This window comes from Heterodontus francisci, chromosome 35, assembly GCF_036365525.1.
Source record: "Heterodontus francisci isolate sHetFra1 chromosome 35, sHetFra1.hap1, whole genome shotgun sequence".
Classification (NCBI taxonomy): Eukaryota; Metazoa; Chordata; class Chondrichthyes; order Heterodontiformes; family Heterodontidae; genus Heterodontus; species Heterodontus francisci.
This window is the reverse complement of record NC_090405.1, coordinates 22,156,606-22,170,331: the sequence shown is the minus strand read 5'-3', so window position 1 is coordinate 22,170,331 and position 13,726 is coordinate 22,156,606. Positions and strand designations below refer to the sequence as shown.

General features: G+C 43.3%; 1 non-coding gene across 1 annotated transcript; it reads left to right on the top strand.

Annotated features, from left to right (window-relative positions):
* The first annotated feature begins 5,839 nt into the window (after positions 1-5,839).
* On the top strand, positions 5,840-5,913 carry trnat-agu (transfer RNA threonine (anticodon AGU)). The gene has a single exon. It is a non-coding gene; the product is annotated as a tRNA-Thr (tRNA).
* The last annotated feature ends 7,813 nt before the right edge of the window (positions 5,914-13,726 follow it).

Genomic DNA, 13,726 nt, shown 5'->3' with positions numbered 1-13,726 from the left:
TTAAAGCAATTCTTCCAGTCAGTTAGTTCAGTTGTAATTTCATGAGAAATTCGGTCATCATGACTTCGTCAGTGACCTAATGGTTCAGGTGTCTGAGTGATGTTAATTATGATGTGATGAAATGATTGTATGTTCCAGTCTTTCCGTGGTGGGTTTTCACATTGAGTAGAAACGTGTTGGACATGGTTTGGAAATGTTTCACACCGCTCCATTCCCAACTTCATTTACTGACAGAAGATATATTTCCATCATTGCACAGCTGGTTGCACAGCCAGAAGCTGTGCTGAAGGTGACAGCTATGCCTATGTAACTGACAAGGTGTTTGAGAGGTTAAGGCGATGGACTGCTAATCCATTGTGCTCTGCACACGTGGGTTCGAATCTCATCCTTCTCGCTCGTTTATGAAGTGCTTAGTGTATTGTTTATGTTGGGGGAGTCTATGTGTGAAGTCAGCCTCAAAACCTGTTTTTGTCTGTGTCCAGACAGTGATTCCAGAATTTGTTACACTTTATTAAAATTGAGACAGACAATTGGAATTCTTCACCCAAACTGCACTGGAATGAAGATCAAATAGGGATCACGAAACGGAGCAGGATTTTTCCTCCCCTCCTTCCTTCCATCTTTACTTTCTCTCGATTTGCACCAAGTGAAAGACAAATGGGAAAAGCAAATGGCGAGGGAGCAGATGCAGAAAATTATCCTTTGGCAAGAAATTTATTTTCAAATCTTCTTGATAGATTAAGTGAGTGAGCAATGCTTTGACAGATGGAGTTTAAAATGAGGGGTCATCTACTACCTACGATAGATCAGAGTGTTTTTTTGTAAGAGGTGAGATGTTAGAAACGGCGGAGGAGCAGAGACCCGAATACTGAATTAATAAAAGCTCGTGGCCTGGCAGAAAATAATGTGAAAAGTGAACAGAATATGAAGATTGGAACTCATGTTGCAGTGATATAAAGCTCTGTGCTCCTGAAGTAAATGTCCAAGCCCAGATTGTGGGGAATCTGTGGAGAGTGATTTGGTTTTTATTCATTCTTGGGTGTGAGTATCGCTGATAAGGCGAGCATTTATTACCCATTCCTATTGCCGTTGAGAAGGTGGTGGAGAGCTGCCTTCTTGAACTGATGCAGTCCATATGGTGCAGGAACACCCACAGTGCTATTGGGGAGGGAGTTCCAGGATTGTGACCCAACAACAGTGAAGAAATGGCGATATCGTTCCAAGTCAGGATGGTGAGTGTCTTGGAGGGGAACCTGCAGGTAGTGAGTTCCCATGCATCTGCTGCCCTTGTCCTTCGAGGTGGTAGTGGTCACGAGTTTGGAAGGTGCTGTTGAAGGATACTTGGCGAGTTGCTGCAGTGCATATGGAGATGGTACACACTGCAGCCACTCCAGGCGCTGCTTCACAAACCACTGACCACCTCCAGGCGCGTATCCATTGTCTCTCGAGATAAGGAGGCCCAAAAGAAAAAGAAAAAGAAAAAGAAAAGAAAAGAAAAGAACACACTGCAGCCACTGTTTACTGGTTGTGGAGGGATTGAATGTTTAAGGTGGCGGGTGAGGTGCCGATCAAGTGCGCTGCTTTGACCTGGATGGTGTTGAGCTTCTTGAGTGCTGTTGAGTGGGATGTATTCCATCACACTCCTGACTTGTGCCTTGTAGATGGTGGACAGGATTTGGGGTGTAAGGAGGTGAGATACTTGCTGCAGAATTCGTAATCTCTGACCTGCGCTTATAAACACAGCATAGATGTGACTGGTCTAGTTATGTTTCTGGTCAAGATGTTGATGGTGGGGGATTTAACGATGATAATGCTTCTGAATATCAAAAGGTAGATTTTTTTTCTCTCTCATTGGAGATGTTCACTGCTTGGCACTTGTGTGGCCAGAAGGTTGCTTGTCACTTATCAGCTCAAGCCTGAATGTTGTTCATGTCTTGCTGCTTGCAGGCACAGACTGCTTCAGTATCTGAAGAGTTGTGAGTCATCATCTAACATTCCCACTTCTGACTGATGTTGAAGAGAAAGTCGTCAATGAAACAGCTGGGATGTTTGGGTCTTGGACACTACCCTGAGAAACTCCTGAGGCAATGTCCTGGACTGAGATGATTGGCCTCCACGAACCACAACCATCTTGTTTTGTGCGAGGTACAACTCCAGCAAGTGGAGAGTTTTCCCCCTGATTCCCAGTGACTTCAATTTTGCTGGGGATCCTTGATGCCACACTCACTCAAGGGAAATCACTCTCACCTCTCCTCTGGAATTCCACTCTTTTGTCTCTGTTTGGACCAAGCTGCAATGAGATCATACAAACATAATATCAGAAGAACTAGTAGCAGGAGTAGGCCATTTGGCCACTCGAGCTTGCTACGCCATTCAATAGGATCATGGCTGACCTGATCATGACCTCAACCCCACTTTCTTGCCTGCCCACATAACCCTTGGCTCTCTTGTAAATAAAAATCTTGAAGACATTCAATGGCCCAGCCTCCACTGCTCTCTGAAGTAGAGAATTCCAAAGATTAATGACCCTCTGAGAGAAGAAATTCCTTCTTAAATGAAAAAGCCCTAAATCTGAAACTGTGTCCCCTAGTTCTAGATTCCACCACGAGAGGAAACATCCTCTCAGCATCTACCCTGTCAAGCCCCCTCAGAATCTTATATGTCTCAATACGTTCACCTTTCATTTTTCTCAACTCCAATGAGTATCAGTCCAACCTGCTCAACTTTCCTCATAAGACAACACCTTCATCACAGGAATCAATCCAATGAACCTTCTCTGAACTGCCTCCAATGCAAGTATATCCCTCCTTAAATAAGGAGACCAAAACTGTACACAGTACTCTCGGTGTGGTTTCACCAGCACCATGTACATTTGTAGCAAGACTTCTCTACTTTTATACTCCATCCCCCTTGCAATAAAGGGTAACATTCCATTTGCCTTCCTAATTATTTGCTGTACCTGCATGGTACCTTTTTGTGATTCATGTACAAGGACACCCAGATCCTTCTACACCGCAGCATTCTGTGATCTCTCACAATTTAAATAATATTTTCCTGTTCTATTCTTCCTACCAAAGTGGATAACCTCACATTTTCCCACATTCTCCTCGATCTGCCAAATTATTTCCTGGAGCTGAGAGACCCTGGCAGAACCTAAATTGAGCATCGATGATCAGATTATTGCTAAGTGTGTGGTGCTTGATCGCACTGTTGGTGACATCTTCCATCACTTTGCTGATGATTGATAGTAGACTGATGGGGCGGCAATTGGTCAGATTGGATTTGTCCTGCATTTTTTTTATGGAGTGGGCACACTTGGGCAATTTTCCACATTGTCAAGTAGATGCCTGTGTTGTAGCTCTACTGGAACAGTGTGGCTGAGAGCGCAGCTAGTTCTGGAGCACAAGTCTTCAGGACTAGAGCCGGAAATCTTGTTAGGGCCTATAGTCTTTGCAGTATCGAGTGTCTTCAGCTGTTCCTTGCCATTATGTGGAGTGAAGCGAATTGGCTGAAAACTGGAAGCTGTGATGCTGGGGACCTCAAGAGGCCGAGATGAAATCATCCACTGAGCAATTTCTGACTGAAGATGGTTTCAAATGCTCCAGCTTCACCTTTTGCACTGACGTGCTCGGCTCCACCAACATTGAGGATAGGGATGTTTTTGGAGCCTCCTCATCTGGTTCGTTATTTAATTGTCCACCACCATTCATGACTGGTTACTTAGTTTCTCAGGGCAGTGTCCTAGGCCCAACCATCCTCAGCTGTTTCATTGATGGCTTTCTCTTCAACATAAGTGAGAAGTGGGAATGTTCGCTGATGATTCACAACTCCTCAGATACTAAAGCAATCTGTGCCTGCAAGCAGCAAGACCTGAACAACATTCAGGCTTGAGCTGATATGTGACAAGCAACATTCTTTGATCTGATCCTGAGGGAGATATCCGTGCGTGGAGTGGCGGGATGTATGGAGAGTGATTCTGAAGAGGGTGTCTGAACATGGAGGGCAGAATCTGTGGAGAGTGGTCCCCAAAGGATGTCCATGTCTGGAGATTTAGGAATTCTGAAGAGGGTCTCCGAGCCCATAGTGCTGGGATGTATGGAGAGTGATCCTGAAGTGGGTGTCCGAGCCTGGAGTGGCAGGATCTGTGGAGAGTGATCCTGATGAGTGTGTGTAAACCTGGAATGGAAGCTTTCTGTGGAGGTACAGGAAGAGGCCATTCATTCCCAGTATTTTATAAAGGTTTAGCATAACTTATATGCTTTTACTCTATGCCTCTGTTAATAAAGCCAAGTGTCCTGTTTGCTCTTAGCTACCTTTTCAATCCTTCTAACATTGGTGTACATTATCTCTCTGCTCCTGCACCCAGTTTAGAATTGTAACGGTTCATTTATATGGCATTCTTCCTTCCAAATTGTATCACTTCACACTTCTCTGTGTAAAATTTCATCTGTTATGTGAAAGCCCATTTTACCTTTTTTTTTTAAGTTCCCCTGAAGTGTGTTACTATCACTGGCATGGGACAAAATTCCTGAGCATTCTTTGATGCTATCTCCATAGACAGAGCAATCTTATACGCGAGCTCAAATGTAGGATTTTGTGTGTTTAGTATCTTATTTCACCCACCAATATAAGCACAAATATGTCACGTAAATCTTGTTCACTGCAGTCCCTGCTGCTGTTTGCTGCCTATATTTACAGACTTTTATCTCAACCTCGTCACCATGTTCTCTAATATATTCAGGGGGCATCAGCAGAGAAAATGTTCACCAAGCGTGGCAAGTGCAAGGAAATGTTTATTTATGTCATTATGTCATGAACATAATATACAAATTTTTACATGTGTGAATCATCAAGATGTGTCTTTCGAAATGGAACCCCGTCACAATAAACACTGTCACCTTTCAATGTTTAGCAGACAGGTTTGACGGCTTGATGTGTGTGATTCCCATATTAATGTGTTTGTGCAAAGTTCGGGGAAAGATGGAGATATGAATAATTTATAGGGAAATCTTTTAAACATATTACCACATCTCTCACTCACAAAGATCTGCAAACACATGGATTCCAAAAGAACCTGAGTACAAAATCACCTAAAATAAACACAGCCAGAGAAACGTGCAATAACCTGTAGCTCAGGGAAAGTACAGATGGATATTGGGCATCTCCTGGCAGGACAGAGTGCCGAATGCAGAAGTACACCAGTGTGCAGGGATCTGCAGCATGTTTGCCCTCTTGAGTCAGCGGTGACTCTGTTGACTGGGTCATGTGTGCTGAATGGATGATGGTCGCTTTGCCAAAGACATGCTCTTTGGTGAGCTTGCTATCAGCACGAGACCAACAGGTCACCCACGTCTGTGATACAAGGACATCTGCAAAGCGAGATCTCAAGCAGACTGGGATTGGAGTCGATGCATGGGACGTCCTTCCTGCTGACTGGAATTCCTGGAGAAAGGCATTCAGGAAGACCATGGGAAAGGCAGAGGACAAAAGAAATGACCAGACGGTGGGAAAGAGAGCTCAGAGGAAGGAAAAATTATCAGTCGACCTCGGGCCAATGACATTCATCTGTACCAGCTGCGGAAGGGATCGTCACTCACGAGTCGTCCTCTACAGCCACAACAAACGATGTTTCATACAGAAGTGACGTACACCCCGGGTGTAGCCCATCGTCTTCCGAGACGGACGGTTGCCTATTACAATTACAACTACAGCTACAACTACAAGAGCGAGTCAGAGGCTGGGAACACTGCCGTGACGAACTCAGCTCTTGACTCGCCAAAGCCTGCCCACTATCTACAAAGCCTTCCTCTGATTTCAATTGCACGCATATTTGTGATCTGTCTCTGTAGCTTAGTTGATTAAAGCACCTGTCTAGTAAACAGGAGATCCTGGGTTCAACTCCCAGCAGAACCTTATTTCACAGTAGCAACATGCTTGAAAAGTTTCATTATCAACATTGACATTTGTGTCTTGTGAACTTTAATTCAAAATACTTGATGAATTTCAATCACATAAAAAAACAGCCTTTGTGAAGGATATGAGTTTGGAATGGCTGTTCCTCCTTGTACAGAATTTCAGTGCTGATACATCAAAGGGAACTTCTTTGACATAAATTTGTTCACAGTTCCATTCAACCTGGAAAACAGCTTGATGTTAATCTCACTGAAGGAAAGTGTGAGAGTGTTTGTGTCATTATGTGTTGCTTTTAACCGAGACTGGGACATGACGCAAGTGGGAGGGTTTATCTGAGGTTTGGAATATTTGTCAGTCAGGAACAAGAAAAATCAAAGGAACCAAATAAGAAAACCTATGTCTCATGTGGTTACCGAGAAACGGTGAGAAGATATTAAACTTTGTTGTATTTAATACAACTGTGTGAACTTTGATCTTTGCGGCCTTTTATAAACAGTATTTGAAGGGTCTCAGTAAAAATGTTCAGTGTTGATGAGAGTGGGGTCTGGGTGAGCAGCTGCTTCATGTGACAGGGTCAGGACTGGATGCAGGAAGTTCTCTGACAGTCTCTCTCTGATGGGTTGAGTTGATTTTCAACTGGCAGCTGTTGCTGTTTTGATAATTCAAGTTCCCTCCACTGATTTTTTTGGACAGACAGTGCAGTATGAGGATGTAAAGGGTTAATGCTGAAGACAGTGGGATTAACCCCTCCCACAATCAGAGTGATGATGTAACAGTCACATGAGATGAGGTTTGGGAGGAGAGAGCAGCACCAAGGATGCCAGTTTCGGAGGCTTGATGAGTGTGTATATAGTATTGTGTAAATTAGAAAAGAGTTCTTAGTTCTTTCAGCAGGAAATGTGTCCAGAAAATATCACGAAACTCACAATTTTATTATTCAGGAGTTGGAACACAGGGATATTAACTCCAAGTGACAGTAGTGGTTTCATTTAACAAAAGAAAAGGAGAGAATAATATTGCTCATTGATTGAAATCCCCCAGTGAGGAGACAGTTAAACAGGTGATCTGTTGGGGCATCCTTCGATCCAAGGTTTCGGCAGCATTTAATCTCCCTTTTTGGTGAAACTCTCTGTTTTTTGCATCTTTTTTTAATCCAGCTTTGATGGACCAGTGAAAAAACTGAAAAAAGTGAACAGATCCATCCTTTCTTTTCTTCCTTCTTCCCATCAGTTTCTCTTTTCTGTCCCAATTTAATCTGATGTTTTATCCATTCCAATCATAATTCAACATTCCAATCAAATCTATTTGTTATTCCACAGTGTCTCTCCATGTGTTTTATTCTGTTGTATTCTCTCACAGTCTGTTTGATGATCAATGTTACATCTCACTCTCTGTTCTGGTGAAGATCAGCAGCAGTGATATCTGTTTACTCCACCCGACAAGTCGGCCTGAGGCTGTGTCTCATCGATAATGTGGAGTTAGGAACATAGGAACATAGGAGCAGGAGTCGGCCATTCAGCCCATCGAGCCTGCCCCACCATTCAATATGATCATGGCTGATCATCCACTTCAATGCCCTTTTCCCCACACCTTCCTCATATTCCCTTATGTCATTTGTATTTAGAAATCTATCAATCTCTGCTTTAAACATACTCAATGACTGAGCTTCCACAGCCCTCTGGGGTACAGAATTCCAAAGATTCACAACCCTCTGAGTAACAACATTTCTCCTCATCTCTGTCCTAAGTGGCTTGCCCCTTACTTTGAAATTGCGTCCCATGGTTCTCGACTCCCCAACCAGAGGAAACATCTTAGCTGCATCTACCCTGACTGTCCTTTAAATATTTTGTAGGTTTCAATGAGATCACCTCTCATTCTTCAAAACTCTACAGAATAGAGCCCCAGTTTCCCCAATCTCTCTACATAGGACAGTCCCAACATCCCAGGAACAAGTCTGATGAACCTTCTTTGCACTCTATCTATGGCAATAATATCCTTCCTAAGGCAAGGGGACCAAAACTGCACACAGTACTCCAAGTGCAGTCTAACCAAGGTTCTATACAATTGAAGCAAGAATTCACTACTCCTGTACTCAAATCGTCTTGCGATAAAGGCTAACATACTATTAGCCTTCCTAATTGCTTGCTGCACCTGCATGTTAGCTGTCAGTGACTTATTGACATGGACACCCAGGTCTCCCTTATACTCTATACCTCAGTTAATAAAGGAAAGGACCTGCTGAACCACCTTATTGACCTGTACTGCTACTTCAGGGATCTGTGGACATTCACTCCAACGTCCCTCACTTCCTCTACACCATTCAGTGTTCTCCCATTAATTGTGTATTCCTTTGCCTTTTTTGACGCCTGCTCTCGCTGTTCCCTGCTCTCCGAGTGAACTCTTGCTCCCTCTCTCTCCTGGGCTCTTTATGCTCCACTCTGCTCTCACTGTTTCCCGCTCTCTTAATGTATCAATATTTATTTGCCTTGTGTTTAATTTAAAATATGGATTAACTGTATTTTACAGTTGTAGGTTTTATTTGGTAATCCTGTGCAAGTTGTGGATTGGTATTCAATATTAAGCTCTGTGAAAACGATTGCGAATGAAAATATAACTTTCAATCTTATACATGGGCTGGTCTGCAAGCTCCAAGTCCTTCATTTTGTAGTAATGGCTTGATACTGTATCTTTCAGTCTTAATCTCTGTGGGATTTTTGAACTGGTATGTAATGCATAACTTGGTCTAACGTTCTGATGTATATTATTGGGATTCATAGGATCTTAGGAAATAGGGGCATTAAGGCCATTCAGCCCATCGAGCCTGCTCCAACATTCAAACAGATCGTGACTGATCATCTACCTCTACGCCATTTTTCTCTGCCATCTCCATATCCCTTGATCTTGTTAGTATTTAGAAATCTATCGATTTATGTCTTGAATATGTTCAATGATTGATCTTCCACAGCCCTCTGGGATAAAGAATTCCACAGATTTCTCACCCTCTGAGGAAAGAAATTCCTGCTCATCTCAGTCTGCCCTTATTCTGAGACTGTGTCCCCTTGTTCTGGACTCACTAGACAGAGGAAACATCCTATCCATATCTACCCTGTGACACCCTGTAAGAACTTTGCCTGTTTCAATGAGATCACTTCTCACTCTTCAAAACTCTAGAGAATTTCGGCCCAGTTTCTGCAGTCTCTCATCATAAGACAATCCCACCATCCGAGGGGATGAGACCGGTGAATCTCTGTTGCACTCCCTCTGTGACAAGTCTATCCTTCCTTAGATAAGGAAACCAAAATTGTACAGAATACTCCAGGTGCGGTCTCATCCAGACTTCATACATCTTTACTCATGTACTCAAATACGCTTTCAATGAAGCCAACATACCATTTGCCTTCCTGATTGCTTGCTGCACCTGCATACGAGCTTTTAGTGTCTCATGAACAAGGACACCCAGGTGCCTTTGGACATCGACACTTCCCAGTCTCTCACCATTTAAGAAATACTCTGTCTTTCTGTTTATTCTACCAAAGTGGAGAAATTCACACTTATTTACATTATATTCCATCTGCCATGTTCTTGCCCATTCATTTAACCTGTCCAAATCCCCTTGAAGCCTCCTTGCATTCATTCTGTACCTTTCAACCAGGTAAATTTTGTCTGTTCTATTTCAGATTTTATATTTAAAATGTAACCATGGTGACAGAGTTTATTTAGATCTGTTAGTGAGTTTGTTTTTGGACTGTGATTGATGTATCAACCTGTCAGCTGTATTGAATTGGAGTGAAATGGAAACAACTTCTGTCTCTCCTGCTGTTGTTTGACTGTTGGATTGAAAATGTGTCTCTTGACTTTGGGATCAGTGTCTGACTACTTATTTTGTTTGCTCCAGTGGAACTGATGAGCTGGCAGTATCTCTGTGCTTTGGGAGTGATCCTGTGCCGACTGTGTGTTGGAACGAGATCACTTTCCTTGTGTCCAAGAATCACCACATCCATTCAGGTTCCTTCGTGTATTTTTCTGCAGGAATGAAAGAACTGGTGAGATAGAAGATACAAAAGCGATCAATGTAATCGTCCCAATAATAATCATTATGAACAATCGCGAAATGAAAACCAGGAACACAAACAGTGTCAGTGTCTGACTCCACTGCAGTACTGCAGCATTCAGCTTCTGTTTACCAGGTGTTTGCAGTGGTTTTACAAACACTCCCCGACTCCCCCTCAACTTCCCACCACTCAATGCTAACCTCTGAGCACATCTGCAGACACGCTCCCAAAGCAGTGGCTGCTGGAAGCAGATGCTGTTTGTTCCCTTCCCCCGGGCCCGGGAAGTCTCCATTAGCAGCTGATTTAAAGCATCTTCCCCTGATTGAGTGAATGGCCTCACAGACTGGGTTGGGGAAAGACTGCGCATGTGCTCCACTCCTCATTGTGACGTCCCACTGGGGCGGGGCTGCATCGCGCGTGCGCAGATCCCTGCAGCAATTCAGCATTCAAACATCTATGGGAACTTTCCCCATTTCACCCTCATCAAAGTCCCAAAGAAAGTGAAAAGGGGCTTGGACTGGAGGGAGGGAGGGGCGGGGTAGGGGGAACCTAGAACCCAGAAAGCTGCCCACTTGCCCCATTTAGATGCTCAATTTGTTGTCATTCCCTGCAGGGGGTTTGTTATTATTGAGCCCCTCCTGGTAAAACAATCCGATAGAAAGAGGGGAGAAAGGAGGGAGCCGGTGTGTTTGCTGGGACCTTGCAGAATTCATTTCAGCAGCAAAAGTCCCGGGTTATATTAACCCGAGTGAAACACGCTCTCAGTGAGAGGGAAACCGAACGGCCCTTTTCATCTTTTCATTGGAAACAAAGTAGAGCCAGAAGTGCGGCGAGCAGAGCAGACACACAAGCTCAATGACAGGAGAGCTCGGCCGTCCCTGAGTTTCAGCTCCCGGCTCTTACATTGCCTCATCCACACTGTCTTTACTGTGGATGCTCAGGGGTTCCTTGTCGGATCTGAGGATCCATTAAACATTCTGAGTCAGGAGATCCACACACTCTCTGTTATCAAGATTTATGGGCAGGAATGTTTCAAAACTTTGTCTATTAAATCATTGTATTATTCACAGAACTAATGAGGCAATCGGTTCATTATTCAGGCCTTGAACTTGGTTTGGGAAGACCGAAAACTGAGAGGTTCAGCACCTTTCCACTTCTTCACTAATATAACTGATTTTTTTGATGAAGTAACAGAAAAGGTTGATGAAGGGAAAGCAATGGATGTTGTCTATATGGATTTTAAGAAAGCGTTTGACAGACTACCACATAAAAGGCTGGGTAACAAAACTGAGGCTCCTGGAATAGGAGGGTCAGTATCTGCTTGGATTAAAAAATGGATGAAATATCAAGAAAAGCGAGTTGTGGTATTTGGTTGTTTTTCAGAATGGAAGATGGTGAACAGTGATGTCCACAAGGGTCAGTGTCAGGACCACCATATATAGAAATGACTTGAATATTGGAATCACAGAATCACAGAATTGTTACTGCCCAGAAGGAGGCCATTTGGCCCATCGTGTCTGCACTGACTCTCCAAATGAGCAATTCACCTGATGTCACTTCCCCGTCTTCTCCCCATAATCCTGCACATTCTTCCTTTTCAGATAACAGTCTAATTCCCCTTTGAATGCTTCAATTGAACCTGCCTCCATCACATTCTCAGGCAGTTCATACTTTAACCACTCGCTGTGTGAAAAAGTTTTACCCCATGTCGCTTTTGCTTCTTTTACCAATTACTTTAAATCTGTGCCCTCTCGTTCTCGATCCTTTCACAAGTGGTAACAGTTTCTCCCTATCCACTCTGTCCACACCCCTCATCATTTTGAATACCACTATGAAATCTCCTCTTAGCCTTCTTTTCTCCAAGGATAACAGTCCTAACTTCTCCAATCTATCTTCAGAACTGAAGTTCCTCATCCCTGGAACCATTCTCATGAATCTTTTCCATAATCTCTCCAATGCCTTCACATCTTTCCTAAAGTGTGGCACCCAGAACTGGACTCAGTACTTCAGCTGAGGCTAGTGTCTTATACAAGTTCAACATGACCTCCTTGTTCTTGTACTCTATGCCTCTATTACTAAAGCCGAGGATACTGTATGCTTTATTAACCACTCTCTCAACCAATGACATATACCCCCAGGTCCCACTGCTCCTGCACCCCCTTTAGAATTGTACCCTTTATTCTACATTGTCACTCCATGTTCTTCCCACCAAAATGAATCAATTCACATTTCTCTGCATTGAACTTCACCTGTCATCTGTCCTCCCATTCCACCAACTTGTCTATATCCTTTTGAAGTTCTACACTATCATCCTTACAGTTCACAATGCTTCCAATTTTCGTATCATCCATAAACTTTGAAATTCTGCCCTGTACACCAAGGTCTAGGTCATTAATATATATCAGGAAAGGCAAGGGTCCCAACACTGACTCCTGGGGAACTCCACTACAAACCTTCCTCTAGCCCGAAGAACATCCATTGCTCACTACTCTTTGTTTCCTGTCACTCAGCCAATTCCATATCCATGTTACTACTGTCCGTTTTATTCCATGAGTTATAACTTTGCTCACAAGTCTGTTGTGTTGCATTGTATCAAACTCCTTTTGAAAGTCAATAAAAGCAAAATACTGCAGATGCTAGAAATCTGAAATGTAAACAAAAAGTGCTGGAAATACTCAGCAGGTCTGGCAGCATCTGTGGAGAGAGAAGCAGATTTAACGTTTCAGGTCAGTGACCTTTCAGATGCTGTCAGACCTTTTGAAAGTCCATGTACACCACATCAACAGCATTGCCCTCATCATCCCTCTCTGTTACCTCATCAAAAAACTCCAGCAGGACAGTTAAACATGACTTTCCCTTAAGAAATCCATGCTGTCTTTCCTGAATTAACCCACATTTGTCCATGGGACTATTAATTTTGTCCCGAATTATTCTTTCGAGAAGTTTTCCCACCACCGAAATTGAACTGACTGGGGAGTGAGACGTGGTGAGTTGCTTTAGCAGAGAGCCAACATGGGTTCGTCAGGCCGAACGACCTCCTTCTGTGCTGTAGCCATTCTCTGATTGTATGATTCTAGCGGCAACTGTTGGTGGAGAGGCAGTGATGCAGGAATGGGTTGACAGAAAGGGGAAAGTCTGGGCTGGTGTGTGTTTGCAGCATTTGCAGCTTGTGTTCGGGTTTGTGAATAAAGGTGATTTGGAAGCTGTGTTCCAAATTGAAGTGTTTACTGGAAGGAAGAAGTTGATGTCAATGAAGAATAAAACATGTTAAGATGAAGCGTGGTGTGATTGTGGACAGCAGTAAATATAGTGTTGGTGAATTATTTGTGTTAATAAACTTCCACTGCACCCTCTGCTGCAGGCTGCTGTTTAGATCCAGCTGTGTATTAGTGCTGTGTGTTAGCGAGATAAATGTTTGTTTCAACGCTGTTTATAAAGCAATAGCATTGCACTCAAACAGTCCCAGACATAGCAACACACGTACAAAAGCAAAATACTGCAGATGCTGGAAATCTGAAACATAAACAGAAAATGCTTGAAATAGTCAGCAGGTCTGGCAGCATCTGTGGAGAAAGAAACAAAGTTAATGTGAGCTAAGGAAACAGACCTGAACTGTTAACTGTTTCTCTCTGCACAGATGCTGCCAGACCTACTGAGCATTTCCAGCATTTTCTGTTTTTATTATAGCAACACCTTTGATCAGCAGTAGCGGTGATAGTGCGAGCCAGGGGGCAGCCGGGAAGGTACGTTTCACTATAAAG